Consider the following 20,665-nt stretch of genomic DNA (forward strand, 5'->3'; position numbering starts at 1 on the left):
GATAGTTGGCGCCAAACCATGGGCGGTAAACCAGGGGGGCGACATTTTTTGGGCGGGAAATTTCCCTCCAAAACTTTTGCTTATGCCATTGATGACGAACTCTTCGTTTTGAAACCGATTGATGGTGCGGTTTCTAAGTTTAATCGGTTATTTCGAATGATCAGAGTGTTTGAAATCTTTTTATGTTAAGCGATTTTATGTGACCGGAAAAGAACGCGGTTTTGAAGATGTTGACCGGTTACTTAGATAAATATTCAAGGTATTAAGAAGACCCGGTCATTTAAACTAGAGTGAGATTGAATTCAAGAAACATTGCGGAAAGAAAACCGATAAAAGAATCGGTATTGGAATAGGCATACATAAGTAACGGAAAGTACAGCCTATGGGAAAGACATTCTAGAAATTCGGTCTATTGCCGAATCCTTGTCGAGGATGTTCGAGGAGGAGGCCGGTGTCCCTGGTCCAAACTCCGGCCGGTACCCAAGAATCAGTTTGCTGATATGCGGTGCATAACCGAGACCTCTCTTGGTCAGCACCATATTCTTGAGGTTTTCGAATATGACCGTTGACCAGTTGATGGCCGATTCGCAAAGGATGTGGGTCATAATGTTGTAGGTATTTCTAGAATACCGTTGATTCGGCGATTGACACAGGATCGAACGGGTCACGATTTCGAGAAGTAGTTGACCGTGACTAGCAAGCTGGGTTTTTGGCCCATAGTGTTCCACCGGAGAAGGGGTGGCTGATAGATATTGGGCGAGTTCAAATCCCGCTAGGTCCTCTATGGTTGGAAAGTCAAAGAATCCTTCAGTGGGTAGGTCGAATAGTGAAGCAATTTCAGCTTCATCGATCCAGAATGTGTGGTCTCTGATGGTAGAGACGATATACTTTCCCCTGATGCAGACGCTTCGAAAGAAGGCCTTGACATCCTCTAGGAGAATTGGAGCGGCCTCTTATAGAAAAGGTTGAAGACCGGTTGCAGTGAGAGAGTGAAATATGAGCTCCTGTTCAGGATTTCCGACACTCTCTCCCATGCAAGAGTCGAAGTCAATGCTTAAGAAGTTTCCCAATGTTCGGCTCGGCATGATTACGATATTGAGAGAGATGAAATTCAAAGTATTTTAGAAGTGTTTTTATGCTTTCGTATGTGGTAAGTTGGTTAGAGGATGGCTCCTTATATAGGGTCGGTTTTGGAGGGAAAACATAAGCTTTGATTGTTAGTTTTGTTTTATTAAGCAAAAGAATCTTTGTGTTTCCAAGGTCATTGGGCAGAGTGTGCTTTTTGACTATTTGCGGTCTTCGAGGTAAATGTTTGTTGAAGGGTAACCAAGTTAGTTGGGTATTGAATATTTAGTTAGTTTGGGAGGTACCTCATTGATTAAAGACCGTTTTCATTAAATGCAATAACATAATGAGTAGTAAACAAAAGAGACCGATGGAAATAAAACCGAGGAAAGACATAAGAGAAGCCGAAGTGATCATAATGATGTTGGATAAAGATACACCCGGTACATACTGCAAAACGACCGGGTGCAAGAAGGAGTGACTTAGGGTGCGCGGGAATTGACTTCACGGAGGGGATTGAAGTTCCTCCTCCTCCAGGCTCTCTCAAACCGATCATAGAATGAGTCGGTTATCTCTCTGGTTAGCACCTGGGCTTGGTTCAAACCTTCGCCGGGACAGGTTGGGACACCAAGTTCCACGAGAAGGCTGCTTATTTGGGGAATGAGACCGACTGACCGGATGCCGACCATCAAGATGAGGACGTCGAATAGCACCCTGGACCAGTTTACCGGCGTACCGGTGACAATAGCCGCCATCATGTTGAAGGTCGCGGCACAGTAGGTGTTGGTGACATCCCTTCCGAAGATGCCCCTACCTATTACATCGTTGAGGAGCTGATATTCAGCCCTCAGGTGTGACTTAGTGCCATGATCGTCAACCGGCTCATCCGACCGGGCAAGAGAGAGGGAGACCTCAGCCTTAATGTTGGCCGGTGGGTTGAGGTCTGTCAGCCCTTGCTTGGGCAGACTAAAGCACCAAGCGAAGTCCTTCTCGGTGAAATCGAAGATAATACCCCCCACCTTGGATTGAATGTGGGTATCAAAATGAGGGGTACCCCTGAACACTCTGGCATTATAGAAAAACTCCAGAATGGATTCAGGGTAAACAGTTTGCTTATCGTCCAGAAAATACTGAAGGCCAGTATCTTCCAGAGCCTTAATCATCCTATACACTTCATAGTGCTCGGTACTGAGCAAGATTGAAAATCAACTTGAAGAATGTTTGGGAACTGAGACATGGTTGCCTTAGTGAGAGGATGTGTTTTGTCTTGTGAATGTTTTAGTGAATGTGTGCTTCCCTTAAATACTAGTTTGGGGACTATCCTATTGTCCAGGTATTAAATGAGATAGTGTCTATTGACTGCAGGATATAAGATATTGCATGAAATAAGCAGGTTTTTCAGACTAGGTTGTTGGTCATAGGCCTGGACTGTGAAAGATATCAAAAGATCTTCACGTCTTTTTAGGCGCGACCAGTTTTACTTTGAGAGGGTAATGTTTCAGAACAGATATCCTTAAACCCTGATAATTATTCCTCTTTTGTTTGAAATTCAAATAATCTAGGGTAGCTTGCTTCCGAACCGGTCAGGTATCAGTTGTTCATCCCGATGCGGTTATTTGGTGCATGCACCAAGTAGCCGGTCGGTTTACTCTATCTGATAAACTAGGCGGTTCTTCCACAGACACCCTGAAGATTCGAAGTTCAACAGTTTAGGAAGAATTACCGGTTTTGTCTGTCTGAACCGGTTTCCCTTTAAGCATCCTTTGGAAGGATTTGGCTAATGTCGGTTAAGCCGAGAGTAAGCCTAAATTGAGAGAACTTAGCTTCCTGTAGAGGCTTCGTGAAGATATCGGCTACTTGTTGATCGGTCGATACGTATTCCAGCCGGATATGCTTCAGCGTGACATGCTCCCGGATGAAGTGATGCCTTATGTCGATATGCTTGGTTCTGGAGTGAAGAACCGGGTTGTAGGTGATTGCAATGGCACTTGTATTGTCATAGAAGATCGGGGATTCTTCGGCTATGACACCGAAGTCCTTCAGCTGTTGTTGGATCCAGAGGAGCTGTGAACAGCAACTTCCGGCCGCCAAGTATTCAGCCTCCGCAGTTGATGTGGCCACCGATGTCTGTTTCTTGCTGTGCCATGACACCAGTCGGTCACCTAGAAATTGGCACGTACCGCTCGTGCTTTTCCTGTCAATTTTACACCCTGCATAGTCTGCATCTGAGTAACTTGTTAGATTAAAGGACGAGTCCTTTGGGTACCATAGGACGACATCAGGTGTGCCTTTCAGATATTTCAGTATCCTCTTTGCGGCTGTGTAATGGGATTGCTTTGGATTTGTTTGAAATCTCCCACACACACCGACCGCAAACAGAATGTCCGGTCTACTCGCAGTTAGGTATAGAAGAGAGCCGATCATCCCCCGGTATGCAATCTGGTCTACCGATTGGCCCTTATCATCCCTGTCCAGTTTGATCAATGAGCTCATTGGAGTAGCCGCCGAGGAGCAAGTATCCATCCCGAACTTCTTTAGCAGCTCCTTGGTGTACTTAGGTTGGCTGATGAATGTTCCTTCTTTGAGTTGTTTAACCTGAAGACCTAGGAAGAAACTTAATTCTCCCATCATACTCATCTCAAACTTGTCAGTCATCATTTTTGAGAATTTATCACATAGCTTAGGATCGGTGGAACCGAAAATAATATCATCTACATAGATTTGAACAAGTAGGATATGTTCCTTCTTTTCAAATTTGAACAGCGTTTTATCCACCGAACCGATGGTGAAATCATGTTTTAATAGAAACGCGATTAGTGTATCATACCAGGCTCTAGGTGCTTGCTTTAGACCGTATAAAGCTTTATTTAGCCGGTATACATGGTTTGGAAATGCGGCGTTTTTGAAGCCGGGTGGTTGTTCAACATACACCTCTTCACGTAGATCACCGTTCAGAAATGCACTTTTAACATCCATTTGAAAAACTTTAAAGATTTTGAAAGCAGCAAAGGCTAGAAAAATCCTAATGGCTTCAATCCTGGCTACAGGGGCAAATGATTCTTCAAAATCAATGCCTTCTTCCTGTTTGTAACCTTGAGCCACTAATCTGGCTTTGTTCCTCGTGACCAAACCGTCCTCATTGAGTTTGTTTCTAAATACCCATCTTGTTCTTATGACCGATTGATCTTTCGGTCTAGGAACTAGGTACCAGACTTTACTACTCTCGAACTGGTTTAGCTCTTCTTGCATTCCCAAGATCCAATCCGGATCTGACAATGCTTCATCTATTCTTTTCGGCTCAATCTGGGATATGAACGCGGAATTAAAGTATTCCTCCAGATGTTGACGCCTAGTTCGAACAGGTTTTGAAGGGTCACCTATAATTTGCTCAGGAGGATGTTTACTGTTTCTTTTGAGATTCAGTTCTGGGATGTCTACCAAATTACCGTTTACTTGATCAAGGCTAGACATGTCGGTAGGCTGAACAGGATTGTCAGACCGACCGACTTCCTCGGATTGAACCGAAGTGTCAGCTTCCTGTTGTGGAATAGCTTGATCCGACTGTGTTTCAATATTACCCATTTGGTCATGGACAAACCGCCTGAAGACCGGAGTCTCATCTTCACTATCAGAATGAATATTGTAATTTTCCAATCTGTTGTGTAGATCAAAGCATGAAGCAGTATTGCTTTCAACCGATTCATCGAAAACAACGTGGATTGTTTCCTCCATGGTTGCAGTTCTATTATTATATACTCTATATGCTTTACTTACTGCTGAGTATCCTAGCATGATCCCGGTATCGGTTTTTGCATCAAAAGTAGTGAGTTGGGTCTTACCATTTATATGTATATAACACTTACAACCGAAAATCCTAAGGTACTTAAGTTTGGGAACCCTGTTAAAATAAGCCTCATACGGTGTTTTGTTGTGAAATCTGTTTATTAAAGACCGGTTTTGTGTATAACATGCAGTGTTGATAGCCTCAACCCAAAATTTCTGAGCAATGCCGGAATCGGCTATCATGGACCGTGCGGCTTCCTTGAGAGTCCGGTTTCTTCTCTCGGCCAGGCCATTTTGTTGAGGAGTCCTAGCACTAGACAACTCGTGTCTAATGCCGGATTCATCAAGATATGTAGTTAATGTACTATTGGTAAATTCGGTACCTCGGTCACTTCGAATGCTATTAATGCGAGTTGATTTTTCATTTTGCAGGCGCTTAAGAAGTGTAATCAGGTTTGATACGGTTTCACGTTTAGATGGTAGAAATATTACCCATGTAAATCTAGAATAGTCATCAATAACTACCATGGTATAAATCATGCCTCCTAGGCTAACGACCTGAATTGGCCCAAATAAGTCCATATGAAGAAGGTCTAAGCATCGGCTAGATTGAATATTTCCTTTACTCTTAAAAGATGACCTAGTCTGTTTACCCATTTGACATGCTGAGCAAACCTTATCCTGGTTAAATACTATATCAGGAATACCTTCAACTAGCTTTTTACCACGAATGTAGTTTAAAGTTTTCATGTTTAGGTGGTTTAGTCTCTTATGCCACAGCCAGGTTTGATCGGTCTTAGCTATCATGCATATAGGATATTCTACTTTAGTTTTCCAGTCTACCTTGTAGATGTTACCTATCCTATTTCCGGTTAGCAGTACAATGCCTTGAGAGTTCTTGACTAAGCATGCATGTTTAAGAAATTCTACAGTATATCCAGCATCACACATCTGACTAATGCTAAGCAGATTAAAGCGTAGGTTTTCAACTAAAAGTACATTATCAATGGTTAGGTTATCATGGACAATCTTACCCTTGCCCACAGTTTTACCTTTTGAGTTGTCACCAAAATTGATTAAAGCACCGGTTGCTGTTCTGATATCGGTTAACAAATTGCTGTTTCCGGTCATGTGCCTGGAGCAGCCGCTGTCCAAGAACCATTCAGAGTTTCCTAGCCGTTTCTTTGGATCCTGCAAAATGTACATATTTACAACTATTTGGTACCCACATTTACTTGGGTCCACATGCGATTAGTCCCTTAGATATCCAAACCTTGATAAACCGGACGGTTTTCTTTGCTAGGGTTTTAACTGTCCTTTTGGAACTCGGTCTCGTGTATCTTGGTTTTTCTACAAAGGTCTTAAATGATGATGGTCTTCGGTTCGGTGATCTGTGGTTTGACCTATGCGGTTCAGGAAAGTCTTTCATATGTTTGAGGATTTCGGCTTTTCTTTTCACAGGGTCAAGCCATTTCTCAGATTCGGTTGGACCAACATAGTCGTATTTTAGCTTTTCTTCCCTATAGTATGCGGTCTTCTCTTCTTCAGCGGTCCAGGAGCTTTTAAGAAATTTTATAAAGGGAAGGTTTCCTCTTGTAAACCTTGCTTTCTCTATGGGTTTTCGGTCTTTGGAGCTATTCTCCGTGTATCCTAGGCCAAACTTGCAACGAGGATGTCTGTAGCGTCTATTCATGTTCTTTACTATATCACTAGATCTCTTATATGCGGCCATCTTATATTGAAGTCGGGCATTTTCTTCCTCGGTTAATTCTCTAGTCGGTTCACTAGATTGTTCGGTCTTAGGGTCTAATTCGGTCTCTAAAGTATGTATATCATCAGGTTTTACAACCGGAGGTTCGGTTATGATGGGTACCACTGGGTCTGTCGGAATGGGAATTATAGGATCGATTCTAACGTTTAGGTGCTTAGGTAACATGGCTAGTAGGTTCCTATATTCTTCTACCATGTCATTTAATGCATTGTATAGTTCATCTTTAGTAAATTCGTCGCAAGGAGAATCAAATACCTGTTCCTCATTTGCCATGAGGCACGTGAGTTCATCATCACTATCGCTGCGGGCCCACAGACTTTCTCCATCGTCGGCTATTAGTGCTTTCGGTACCTCACTTGCTTCACCGGTTTGTTGATAACTGTTTCGGCTATCTTGGTTATCCGGTTTCCGGGTATCCCTCCTTGGTTTCCTGCATTCCCACTTAAAGTGACCCAAACAATTACAATTATAACTTCTTACATTGGATTTGTCCCCGTAGTTGTAGTTTGTTGGTTGGCTCCTTTTCATGAACCTTCCAAACTTCTGTGCGAGCATAGCCATGGCATCCTCAGTAAACTGTTCGGCTGTTTTGATAGGTGCTGGAGCAGGAGCAACCGGTTCTATAGGTGTGATCAATGCTCTGGTTGAGGTTGAGGCCGAGACTTCTTCTTCAGTTCTGGACCTCATTTCAAACTCATATGCCTTTAGATCTTCGAATACATCGTGCAACTTCATCTTGTTTAGGCAGTTTGACTCCCTCATTACAATTGTCTTTATATCCCACGCACTTGGAAGAGATCTCAATGCTTTCATGATAACCTCTTTGTTGTCATACCTCTTTCCAAGTGTTGCGAGCTCATCTAACACACCAGTGAACCGGTCACTGTATTCCTTCATTGTCTCTCCTGGTTTCATCTTCAAGCTTTCAAACTTCTGGGTGGCTACCATTATCTTGTTCTCTTTTGTTCTTTCATTTCCTTCAAAAATCTGGATAACGGTGTCCCATGTCTCCTTTCCGGTTTTACAATCTCTAATCTTGCAATATGTGTTTCTGTCCACGCTGTTAGAGATCCGGTTTCTTGCATGGTTGTCCAGGTTGTTTCTCCTTCTATCTTCAGCCGTCCAATCCTTTCTGTCCTTATTGATAATTATCGGTCCTTCGGTCAGAATGGACTCCATCTCATCGTCCAAGGTGATTAAGTGTAAATGCATCCGTGCCTTCCAGTTGGCGAAGTCATCACCTTCTAGCATTGGGGGCCTATCGAAAGACATGCTTGCTTGAGTATTGAAACTAACTGCTCTGATACCAATTGTTAGGATCTAGGTAGCCGCTGGAGGACCGGGGGTTGGACCGGTTAGCGGTTCTTACTCGTAAGGTGGTGGTTAATCCGGTTAGAGATTAACACCGGGGTTTCAATACTACACAACCTGTCACAAACCCTTGAACTAAGTTCAAGCGCGGAAGAGGTTTGCTTTCAGGTTGAAGCGGCACACTTATATGATAGGCAGAATCGGTTTTAGATGATGGAGATTTGAGATTTGATGGGTCGGTTTCGGTAGTCTGGAAATTCGGTATGGATAGTATATAGTCGGTTTAGAGCGGTGTAGTTGAGTTAATCGGTTAGGCAATGGAGCCGGCAAAAAGTAAATAACAAGACAGATTTTATGGATGTTCAGAGATAAAACTCCTACGTCACCCCTTCCTCTCGAAACCGCGAGAAGGATATTCACTAAGGAATACAAGTACAATCCGATCGAGACTTATTTTCTGCTCGATAACACTCTTACAATTAACACCGAAATTGTAAAACACACTTTAACTTTAGCACTTAGGCTTTCTTAGAACAACACAATCTTATCACTTGTAGAATAAATGCTCTTAAAGTTTCTCACTTGTTTCACTGTATCTTACTTGTCCCGCATTTACTCTTCTTCAACTGCCCCTTTTATAGGTGAAATATGCCAACGGTCATATTTCACTGCCTTGAATCTGATTGGCTGAACAGAGGTGCAGTGATTCAGTGTTTCAGAGATTCAGACCTGCGGTCGTTTCCTCAGACCTGATGGTCAAGCTCAGACCTGGCATTATGTCTCAGACCTGGCGGTCTGTTCTTCCGGTTTGTAAGACAAACCTGCTGGGTTTGTCTTTTACTCAATGTAGACACTGTCTGTTGGACAGTTGTCTGTACTTGGAAGATCTCCTTTCTGACTTATCCCGAAGTGGAAAAATCCGGTAGGACTGTCTTCTGTAGCCTGCAGACTTTCCTCAGACTTGTATGGATATGGAAGTGTTCACTCTGTTCCTTTGGTATCATTCTCAACAGATACCCAAATTGTCTTCTTGTACAGGTCGGTCATTTGACTTAACCGGATTGCTTCCGGTATGAGTGATGTAACCGGACTTCTTCCGGTTATTCCTCTGCCTTGTGGCTGATCGGCTGTTTGATGTTTCCGGTTTTAAGCTTTGGCCGATCCTTTCTTTGTGCGGTCAGGTTCCAGGTATTATTGGTCGGTTTACTAGCTTGACCGGTTAGTTTTCTTAGCCGGTTCTTTTGTTTATCCGGTCCGGTTCCTTGTTCCTGCATGGAAAGTTTATTTAAGTTAGGTTTATTTGAACCGGTCTGATTTTATCTAACACATATTATAGTTAATCCTTCCAGTGGTTGGAAGAAGGGGTGACGTAGGAGAGTTTCTCCGAACATCCATAAACAAACTGTTGTGTTCTTCATTTCTGTCATCTTTTCATATTTCATCTTGTGCTTCAAACCCAAGTAAACAATTCCGCAATAATCCGTTTCAACTGTTTACACAAGTTTGCGTAGAATAGAAAGCGAATTAAATCCCTAACATGATTTCTTTCAAACAGTTTTTTATAAGCCTTCATCCTTAGCCAGACCCCCGTCTCTATCGATAAAGCCGATCATATCAATTTGTATCAGAGCCAGGTTTCTATTCTCAAGCATCAAGAACCCGAAGCATGTCTATCATCAATGAAATTTCTCTTCTGTCAAGGGACAACTACGAATGTTGGATGATAAGAATGCAAGCTCACTTGGCTGCTATTGACTATGATATGTGGAGCGTTATCACTGATGGCCCCATAAAGATTTGAAAGCCAATAAGTGAGTGGACTACTGAAGATAAGATGACCAACAACCTGGATAATGTTGCTAAGAATATTCTGTACCAGTCACTCAACATGAATATGTTCTATGAGATCAAGTCCTGTTCCACTGCAAAAGAGATATGGGATAAGCTCAATCAGATCTACGGTGAAAACTCTCAAGCAAAGAAGAACCAGAAAGCTTTCATATGCAGTCAGAACAAATCCAGATGGGCTGACAGTGATATAGAGGAGTCTCCTGCAGAAAAAGAGGATGAAGCTGTCACATGTCTGATGGCCGATGACCAATCTAAGGTAAATGATATCTCTGCACCAGAATTTACCAACGAGGATTTAACTAATGCACTCAATGAAATGGCTATTGAGTACAAGAAGTTAGCTGACTCTTTTTATGAAATGAAAGTTAAATATGAATCAACTGATCACTCTTCAAACCAAGATTCTGAACCAAACGTTTTTGATGAAAACTTAACAGAGATCTCATCTGAAAATGAGATGCTCAAAGAACAGATTTAAACTCTTTCATCTAAAAACAAGAGATTAAACTATATTGTCAGTGCATGGACAAGATCTGGTGATGCTGTCAAAAATCAGATCAGCATGTTGAAACCTGCTAGATCTATATCCGGATTGGGATATGACAGCAATGACCTTAATCTGTCATGCAAAAAGTCAAAACCAAATGACAAACTTAAGCCAATAAGTTTTGTCAAAGGAAGTATGACTGACATTGAATCTGATCCTATTCATGAAAAAGTTGCTTTAAAAAATGAAATAGTTTATGTCCCACCAACTGTTAGCTGGCTTTAGAATAAGCTAGAAAAAGCTAATAAGTCTGGTAATTCAAAACCTAACTCTAAGTCAAGGAGTTTAAAAGAAAACCTTCTTCAAAAGTTAAAGGATCAGTGGCTAGCAGAAAGTCGTCTGCTAAGTCAAAAACATACGCATTAATCACAACTCAAAATGGGAAGTCCATCAGAATAACTCAAATATGGATTCCTAAGGTACTGATTGACCGAGGACCCAATTGAAGGTGGGTATCAAAAGATTGTAAATATTTATTTATGTAGGTACAAATAAACGAAGGACTGGAGAAATCTGTATGGTATCTTGATAGCGGATGTTCCAGGCATATAACAGGAAACAGACGGCTTCTCACTGATATATCAGATTGCTCTGGACCTAAGATCACATTTGGTGACAACAAGAAGGGTAAGACCATGGGTAAGGGTAAGATTATCAATGGTAACCTAACTATAAATGACGTATTGCTTGTTGACAATCTGTGTTATAACTTAATCAACATTAGTCAATTATGTGATAACGGTCTATCAGTAGATTTTCAAACCCATGCATGTTTAGTTAAAGACCAATATGGAAACATTCTGTTGACTGGAAGTAGAGTAGGAAATTCATATAAAATGAATTGGCAAAAAGAGATTTCTGACCCTATGTGCATGATTGCCATGAATGACCAGAAATGGTTATGGCATAAATGTTTGAACCATTTGAATTTTAAAACCATCAACAACATTTGTTCAAACAATTTAGTTATTGGTTTGCCCAAACTTCAGTTTTCAAAGGACAAGATATGCACTGCTTGCTAGTTAGGCAAACAGGGCAGATCATCATTCAAAAGCAAAGGGAAATCACAATCCAGCCGTATCCTAGAACTTTTACATATGGATCTTTTTGGTACAATTCCTGTAAAAAGTATAGGAGGAATGAGATTTAGCTTAATTGTTATCGATGACTTTTCTTGTTTTACATGGGTTGCATTTTTACCATCATAAGATAAAATTGCTGAAAATTTGATTAGGATATTTAAAGGAATTCAGAATCAAAAATCTTTAAATATAACATGCATCAGAAGTGATCAGGGAACTGAATTCACTAACAGATACCTATCATCTTATCTCGAGGAGACTGGAATTAGGCACGAGTTTTCTAATGCCAGAACTCCACAGCAAAACGACATTGCTGAGAGAAGAGTGAGAACTCTGAAGGAAGCAGCGAGATCTATGCTTGCTGAATCGAATGTTCCTCAAAGGTTCTGGGCGGAAGCCATTAGTACTGCTTGCTATACCCAAAACCGGTCAATAATCAACAAACGTTTTGATAAAACTCCCTATGAACTGTATTATGGGAGAATTCCCACAGTTTCTTATTTTAAGATTTTTGGGTGTAAATGTTTTATCCATAACAATGGAAATGTTTATTTGACAGCTTTTGATGCTAAAGCAGATGAGGGATTCATGTTGGGATACTCATCAGTAAGCAAGGCTTACAAAGTTTACAGTAAACGAACACAGACTGTTGAAGAATCCCTCTATGTAGTATTTGATGAGCCTGTTGAGAGCAAATCTAATGAACCCATTGATCTTGCTGACAGACTAAAAGCGACTAGTCTTGTATCTATAAGTGAAGAAGAAGAAACTTTGAACAAGCGGATGACTATATCTGATCCAGTGGCTGATCCAGTTGAAATTCAACCAGACGTACAAACTCCTGTTCAACAAGAAGTTGAGAGTTTGGATGTCGCGGTGTCACTAGTTCAGATGACCAATCCCCTTGGATCCAACTTCAGATGGAACAAAAATCATCCACCAGAACTGATAATCAGAAATTCTTTTTCTCCTCGAAGGACAAGACGTCAACTGATGGATGAAATGGCCAATTATGCATTTATTTCTCAAATTGAACCTAAGAAAATTGGTGAATCTATAGTCGATCCAGATTGGATCAATGCTATGCAAGAGGAGTTAAACCAATTTGCTAGAAATAAAGTGTGGTATCTTACTCCTAGACCAACTGACAAGTCAGTCATAGGAACAAGATGGGTCTTTAGAAACAAGCTTAGTGAAGATGGCTTAGTCATTAGAAATAAAGCTCGTTTAGTTGCTCAAGGATACAAACAAGAGGAAGGTATTGATTTTGATGAGTCTTTTGCACCGGTTGCAAGACTAGAGGCAATTAGAATCTTCCTAGCATATGCATCATTTAAGAATTTTAAAGTCTTTCAAATGGATGTGAAAAGTGCATTCCTAAATGGAAAATTAAGTGAAGAAGTATATGTTGAACAACCCCTTGGTTTTGTAGATCATGTTTTGCCAAATCATGTTTATAGGCTTAACAAAGCATTGTATGGTCTGAAACATGCTCCTAGAGCTTGGTATGACACCTTAACCAACTTCTTGTTTGATCATGATTTTGTTGTTGGAATAGTGGATAAAACCCTATTTAGATTTACTATTGACTCTCACATACTACTTGTTCAGATATATGTTGACGACATTATTTTTGGCTCAACTAACCCCAAACTGTGTGAGAAATTTGCCAAGCTGATGCAGGACAGGATTGAAATGAGCATGATGGGAGAACTTACATTTTTCCTTGGGCTTTAAATCCGTCACCTAGAAAACATAACTCTTATCAACTAAGCCAAATACACTACAGAATTGCTAAAGAAGTTTGGTTTGGAGAACTGTTCTGCAGCAGCCACTCCAATGAGTTCTTCAGTTAAATTGGATAAAGATGAAGGTGGCCAAAGTGTTGATGTAACAGCATATAGAGGACTCATCGGTTCTTTGCTGTATGTAACTGCTAGCAAGCCAGACATTCAATTTGCTGCTGGTGTTTGTGCCAAATTTCAGGCTGATCCTAAACTCTCTCATTTTACTGTTGCTAAACGTATTCTTAAATACTTAAAGGGAACTCAAAATGTGGGACTGTGGTATCCGAAGGATTCTAGTTTCAATATAATTAATTTCTCAGATGCAGATTATGCAGGATGCAAAATTCATAAAAAAAGCACAAGTAGAACTTGCCATTTCCTTGGAGATCGTCTAATTACATGGTTCAGCAAGAAGCAGGCTTCAGTCGCCACACTACAGCTGAAGCAGAGTGTCTTGCAGCTGGAAGTTGTTGTTCTCAAGTTCTGTGGATTCAACAACAACTCAGAGACTATGAGATTGAGGCTGATGAATCTCCAATTTTCTGCGACAACATAAGTGCTATCGCAATCTCCTTTAATCCAGTTCTGCATTCTCGGACAAAGCATATTGAAATCAGGCATCACTTCATCCGAGAACACGTCAATCAGAAGCAAATTCGTCTTGAACATGTTCCTACAGATCAACAAACTGCGGACATTTTCATGAAACCCCTACCAGAAGCTAAGTTTTCTCACTTTAGAAACATGCTAGGTCTTGTTGATCTTGATTGATGTGATTACGTGCATAAATTAAGGGGGAACATATCGTTCAAAATGCAACTGAACAAATATGAAAGACTGAGGTCTTAATTTGTCCTAAGGATTCAGAGTTTTGAGAAACACAGTCACTTAGACACTCGTATACTTTAGCAGTTTCATCTTCATCTGAAATCATCGTCTTGGTTATTTTAACCTGCATGGTTAGACGGATACGTCTAATAGACGATTAGACGTTTTTACGTCATGAGCAAGAGGATGCTCACGTCTAACCAGACACGCGTGTCTCACGTGATGTTATTGCATAATTAGACGTACACGTCTAATAGACTAATTTTCAAAAGGAAGTTGAAAATGTGAAAAGGAAAATAAACGTCTAACTACTGGTGTAATTAAACTCTTCATCTTCTGGATATTTGGACAACTGTCTTTTAATGATTTCTGATCAAGCATATTTTCCCGCTGAAAATCAAATCAGTCATTCCTCAAAAGAATTGAAGACACGTGTCTCTCAATATGCAAGAAATGACTAATATTTCTGACAACATTTTCTTGTACACTTAGTATTAAAAGTTCTGTTTCATGCTAACATTAAATGTTGTGTTTATTGGGAACTGACTTTTGAAGTTCTTGACGGTAGGAATAATCATTAGTTTTCTTCTATATGATTAAAAACCCTGATATTGATAGGATTATTCACTCTAAAAGATAGAAGATCCTTGAAATCTATCTCTCTCTCTCACTTTAGAATTGGAATCGTTCTAACCCTTGTTCATCAAATCATAATGTTGCCTTTCCGTCCAAAATCGATTCAAGTGGACTTTCAATCCGTATCCACTTTACAATCTCCGGGAATGCATAGGATGTTCGAATCGTTAAAAGCTTCTGGACTGAGAAGATTCCTCACCCCTCATGAGACCTATCACGAACAGCTAGTTAACGATTTTTTCGAAACCGCCGGATTCTATCAGGAGCAGTAATGGGCCAGATGGTCTATATCACTGAAGAATCTTTTGGTGCAATTTTCCATCTCCCAAAAGAAGGTATTGATGATTTCTCAACCACTCCTCCTAATCTAATGATTACGATGATGAAAGTCTTTTCAGATTCCCCTATAGTAGACATTCATGGAAAGAAAAACCTCATGAAGGTTGAATATGCTCTCTTAAGCGATATCATATTAAAATCCCTTCTGTCTAAAGAAACTTCTTACAAGTATTGTACGAAGGTCTTTCAGATAATGGTGGCCATCACCAGGGGTGTTCCTGTCAATTGGACAAGCTTTCTCTTCGGAAATTTTGTCAGAATGGTTGTCGCTAAGAAGAAAATCATTGGATTCGACGGTCCTCTCAGCTCTCTTCTTTGTTTCCTTCTAAATGAACCCGGTAAGAGCTTTCCCCTTCCTTCTAAGATCCTGAACTACCAGAAAGTGGTAGATTACATTTAAAGGGTGGAGATGCTTAAGTCAATAAAAGGAAAAGAGAAAACTCCAACTCCCCTCTAACCGTAGTCTTAGAGATCTCTTAGGTTGAAGTCTATCCTTTCCAGAAGTTATGACTAGGAAGAAGAAAAAGAATAGAGATTAAATGTCTTTTTGGAAGTTATTTTGAATGTTCTCATGATGTTTTTGGTAAATTTATTTTGGTTATATTGAACAATGTTTTGTGTGTTTCTTCTGAAAACACTCATATGTGATTAACTTGGATACTTTTGAATGACTTACTTACATGCAAATGACTTTGTTTATTTATATGATGAATGCATGTTTTGATATATGTATGCAGGTTTGCAATTTCTTCATCAAAAGGGGGAAATTGTTGGGTCAAATTATTTTGACTAAGTGTCGAAATAATTTAACCACTAAGATTTTGATGATGAAATAACTTATGAGTTTTGATACAGGTGTATTGAAACAACATGTCATAAGACTTGGATCTAATGAGAGTCATTAGACCGATTTTGGCTTTCATTGCATAAGATTAGACTTATAGTCTAACTCATCGGAGTTAGACGTGTAGTCTAATAGACGTGTAATTAGACGGACGGTCTAATAGATACACGAAATTAGACGTAAGTCTAATGCATAGAATTAGACGTATATTCAAACTCATCGGAGTTAGACGTGTAGTCTAATGAATGCACGGAATTAGACACACAGTCTAACTCATCGGAGTTCGACGTGTAGTCTAATGAATGTAAAGAATTAGACGTAAGTCTAATGAATACACGGAATTAGACGTAAGTCTAATATGTTTACGATTAGACGGGTAGTCTAATTGATAACCGGAATTAGACGTATAGTCTAACTCATTGGAGTTAGATGTGTAGTCTAATATATTTGCAATTAGACGAGTAGTTTAATTTATGCGGAATTAAACGTGCAGTCTAACTCAGTGGAGTTAGATGTGCAGTCTAATAGAATGTGAAAGTTAGACGTGCATCTAACTCCTTTAGACAAGTCTGAGGTAGAACCAGAATTAGACGTGCAGTCTAACTCAGTGATGTTTGACGTGTAGTCTAATGATTATTGAATAATTAGACGTGTAGTCTAATTAATGAAAGTTAGACGTGCGTCTAACTCCTTCAGACAAGTCCGAGGTAGAACCGGAATTAGACGTGCAGTCTAACTCAGTGGAGTTAGATATGCAGTTTAATAGTTATTGAATAATTAGACGTGTAGTCTAATTAATGAAAGTTAGACGTGCGTCTAACTTCTTCAGACAAGTCTGAGGTAGAACCGGAATTAGACGTGCAGTCTAACTCAATGGAGTTAGACGTGTAGTCTAATGGTTATTAAATAATTAGACGTGTAGTCTAATTAATGAAAGTTAGACGTGCGTCTAATTCCTTCAGACAAGTCTGAGGTAGAACTGGAATTAGACGTGCAGTCTAACTCAGTGGAGTTAGACGTGCAGTCTAATGGTTATTGAATATTTAGACGCGGGTCTAATTCTATTAGACCAGGCGGTCTAATAGACGTTTTTCTATTAGAAGGAGATGACTTATTTCATTAGACTGATTTTCAAAATCCGTCTAACTGAAATACGTCTAATGCTCAGTTTAAGCAGTACGCTTGAATCTAGCATTTCACCTACCCACGTGTTATAGCTGTACCCTACTCCTGCTCCACTTTCTAATAAAGATTAGTACAATAGCTATATGCATCCAATCAAGGAATGCCACGTAAGAAAATTTTCCTCACATTACTTGTTTTGCAGGTACATCCCTGATGGAATATTCGGCGCACTACCAGTGATGTACGGCCACGATCCTTGTGCTCAGAATCTGCTATGTACAATGGAGGCTTTCCAATGGAAGAGTGCCACGTATCATTCTTGAAGATTCGACCGTTAGCTCCTACTCAGTATTTAATGAATCTCAAGGACAACGGACAATCTGCCTTAACAAGCACAACTGCCATTCTTACGAACAAGCAATCTGATTTTGCAGAGAGAGAAATTAATCAATCATCTTGCTTAGTAAACTCATTCTGTGAAGCTTCTTTCTGATTGTACTGTGTGTGAATCAAGAGAGAGCTAGAATCAAAACACCTTTAGCTGAGTGATATTCTTCATTTTGTAATTGAATAGAAAAGTGTTTTATTCAATAGTGAGCTAAGTGTGTGTGTAAACTGTATTTGATTTGAACCATATTATAGTGAATCCTTCCGGTGGTTGGAAGAAGAGGTGACGTAGGAGAGTTTCTCCGAACATCCATAAACAAACTACTGTGTTCTTCATTTCTGTCATCTTTTCATATTTCATCTTGTGCTTCAAACCCAAGTAAACAATTCCGCCTTGAATCTGTTTCAAGCGTTTACACAAGTTTGCGTAGAATAGAAAGCGAATTAAATCCCTAACTGGATTTCTTTCAAACCGTTTTTCATAAGCCTTCATCCTTAGCCAGACCCCCATCTCTATCGATAAAGCCGATCCTATCATCATTGAGTGTACCTTTTTGTTAGCAGATGGTTTCTTATACATATCAGAAAGAGCTTTCATCAGACCCATGGTGGTCTTCTCCTTTGCTACATTATGAGCAACCATCTTGGCTAGCGTCAATCGGACAACTCCAAAACCTGTCTATCAAGGAGTTTCCATTCAGCTTCATCAATCTTCTCTCGTTTCTCACTCAAAGGAACATGAAGCTTCTTTCCATAGAGATAATCTTCAATTTGCATTCTCTAGAAGGCATAATCTGTCCCATCAAATATTCCAATCCCATGTCCTATACTGTTCTCACTTGCCATTGTTTCCAATGCTCAGATCTAGCTTAGCTTCTCTGATACTAGTTGTTAGGATTTGTATCTCCCAAATCCGACCAGCTTGAAACAATCTGTAAAAATGCAAGAAAGAAGAACACAAGAAGACACAGATTTATAGTGGTTCACTCAAATTTAGCTACATCCACTTCAACTACCACCAGATTTCACTATGAAGAAGATGGAATACAAGGTTTTTTGCCTCACACTTTATCTCTCTAGAATTATTTCTCTTGTTTGTAAACGTTAATAATCACATATTTATAGGGTAAACATTCAGGTAATAAATCTAAATAATTCTTGGTGAGACCCAAGCCCAAAACCAAATACAAAACCAATAAACTCTAATTAACACTTGTAGAGTTTATTATATGTATAGGCTCCATAACTCAACAGTTAGATCATCACCAAATCATTCTTTAAATCTTGTCGTGGATAGACTATCACAATAGTCTTGCATACTTGTGAGATGTCAGGACTCTAATAGGGTTTAGGTTATTATAATAAACTTATCATAACATTGATTGATAATGTATGTCAAGGGACATGGCTTTAAAAGGAAATCATGATAATAATCGCGAATGCCTGTTATGGAACATGGCTCTAGTGGGGATTGGATTATACAATAATCCTATCACGATTGATGATATCTGTCAAGAGACAAGACTGAACTAGGGAATGGTGATAAGACTTTTTGGAGATAAGAATCTTTGGGGATAGTTATAATAATCAGCTATTTGTTCATTTTGAGATGGAATTGGTTGTGGGGTAGGGTATTCTCATTGTATGTAAGATTTCTCTTTGGGTGTCTACCTACAACTAGGACTCTCCTGAAGAATGAAGAGGACTAAGAGGACTAAGAGGACTCTTTGGGGTGAAGAGAGGATTTTATGCTTGGGATTTAAAGATGACAACTCCACTGGGGAATAGAGGATTATCCTACTGGGGATTAGAGATGTTAATCCTGTTTAGATAGTGATAACAATCATGTTGAGAATAACAATCATGTTGAGATGGTGATAACAATCACGCTGGATGATGATGACAGTCACACTGGGATGAGGCCATTAGGAGATGGACTTTACTACTAGGGAGCAGTCATGATAATGACTTCCATGGATGCCTATCGTGAGATAAGATTTGCTTGGGAAAATAATAATAATCACTTTGTGAGGATTCTAAGGAGATAAGTCATAATAATGACCCATATATATGCCTATTACGAGATAGGACTCTTTTGGGAAATAGTGGTAACAATCACTCTACGAGGATAGATCATGACAATTCTCTACCTTTATGCCTATCATGTGATAGGACTTGTTAAGGAAATTATAACAATCACTTTGAGGGCCCATAATAATAACTTATGCAGGGATAGGTGACAACAATCACTCTGTTAGGATAGGCCGTAATAACGACTTTTATGGATACCTATAAAATAAGGTTTTGAAGGGGGGTTATGATAATGATCGCGAATGTCTATTATGGGTAGGGTTTTTCCAGGGAAATATCAAGACAATGATCGTGGGTTCCTATTACGCGATAGGTCTTGCTAAGAATAACGATAATAATTGTGAATACCTATTACGGTACAGAGTTTTACTGAGGAAATCATAACAATGATGATTACAGCTGGTAGAAATATCACAACCCAGTTGGAGATTATTCATAAGAGGAGCTGTCCTGGTTAGTAACTTATCTCTTCTTAGTTTGACGAAGTGTCCTTCGCAACTAGGTGAAATATCGACCGGTTGTGCAGAAGAATTCTTTGGCTTTTCCGTGGCAAAATGGCCTTCACAACTATACTAAAGCCGCCGACTCTTTAGGGGATTTGTATTACTTAGGGAATATTTCAACAAAACCTTTCCCTTTTGGTCTTATGAAATGATATTCGCAACTAGTTGAAATATCGATTAGGTGTTTTGTCATCATTTCTCACAAGGAAGGGATGCATGTTACTTCGTCATGCTTTATGGTGCCACACTTGTCTGCATTGTGGGAAGCTTTAACAAAAGCTACTTAGGGATGGATTACTCTTAATTATGCTTCAAAAAATCTTGTAAATAGAAGAAACCTTAATCCAATCCATGAATCTTGGAAACTTGTATTCAAAATGTGTTTAGGACTTGCGTTACGATCATTCTTACAATCGATAGAGTTTGTTTCGTTTTTTAGAGTACCTGAGTTCCTTTTTGTCCTATGTCAAGATATGGATGATAAATTCAGTTTCGTATAGATGATTATCCAAACTATTAGCTCATGGGGAAGGTGATCGAGATATAAGGGCTCGTTTAGTTATATTTTTGGTTGTTTTTACTATGGGCCGGAATTCTTCGAAAGTTCGATCATTCCTGGTATAACTAAAGGGAGAATTTTTTTCTTCTCTTTTTTGTAAGCTTCTAGAGTGTATCTTGGGGAATTGACACGTTGTGCTCTTGCGATATTCATCGA

This window comes from Impatiens glandulifera, chromosome 1 (assembly GCF_907164915.1).
Source record: "Impatiens glandulifera chromosome 1, dImpGla2.1, whole genome shotgun sequence".
Lineage (NCBI taxonomy): Eukaryota > Viridiplantae > Streptophyta > Magnoliopsida > Ericales > Balsaminaceae > Impatiens > Impatiens glandulifera.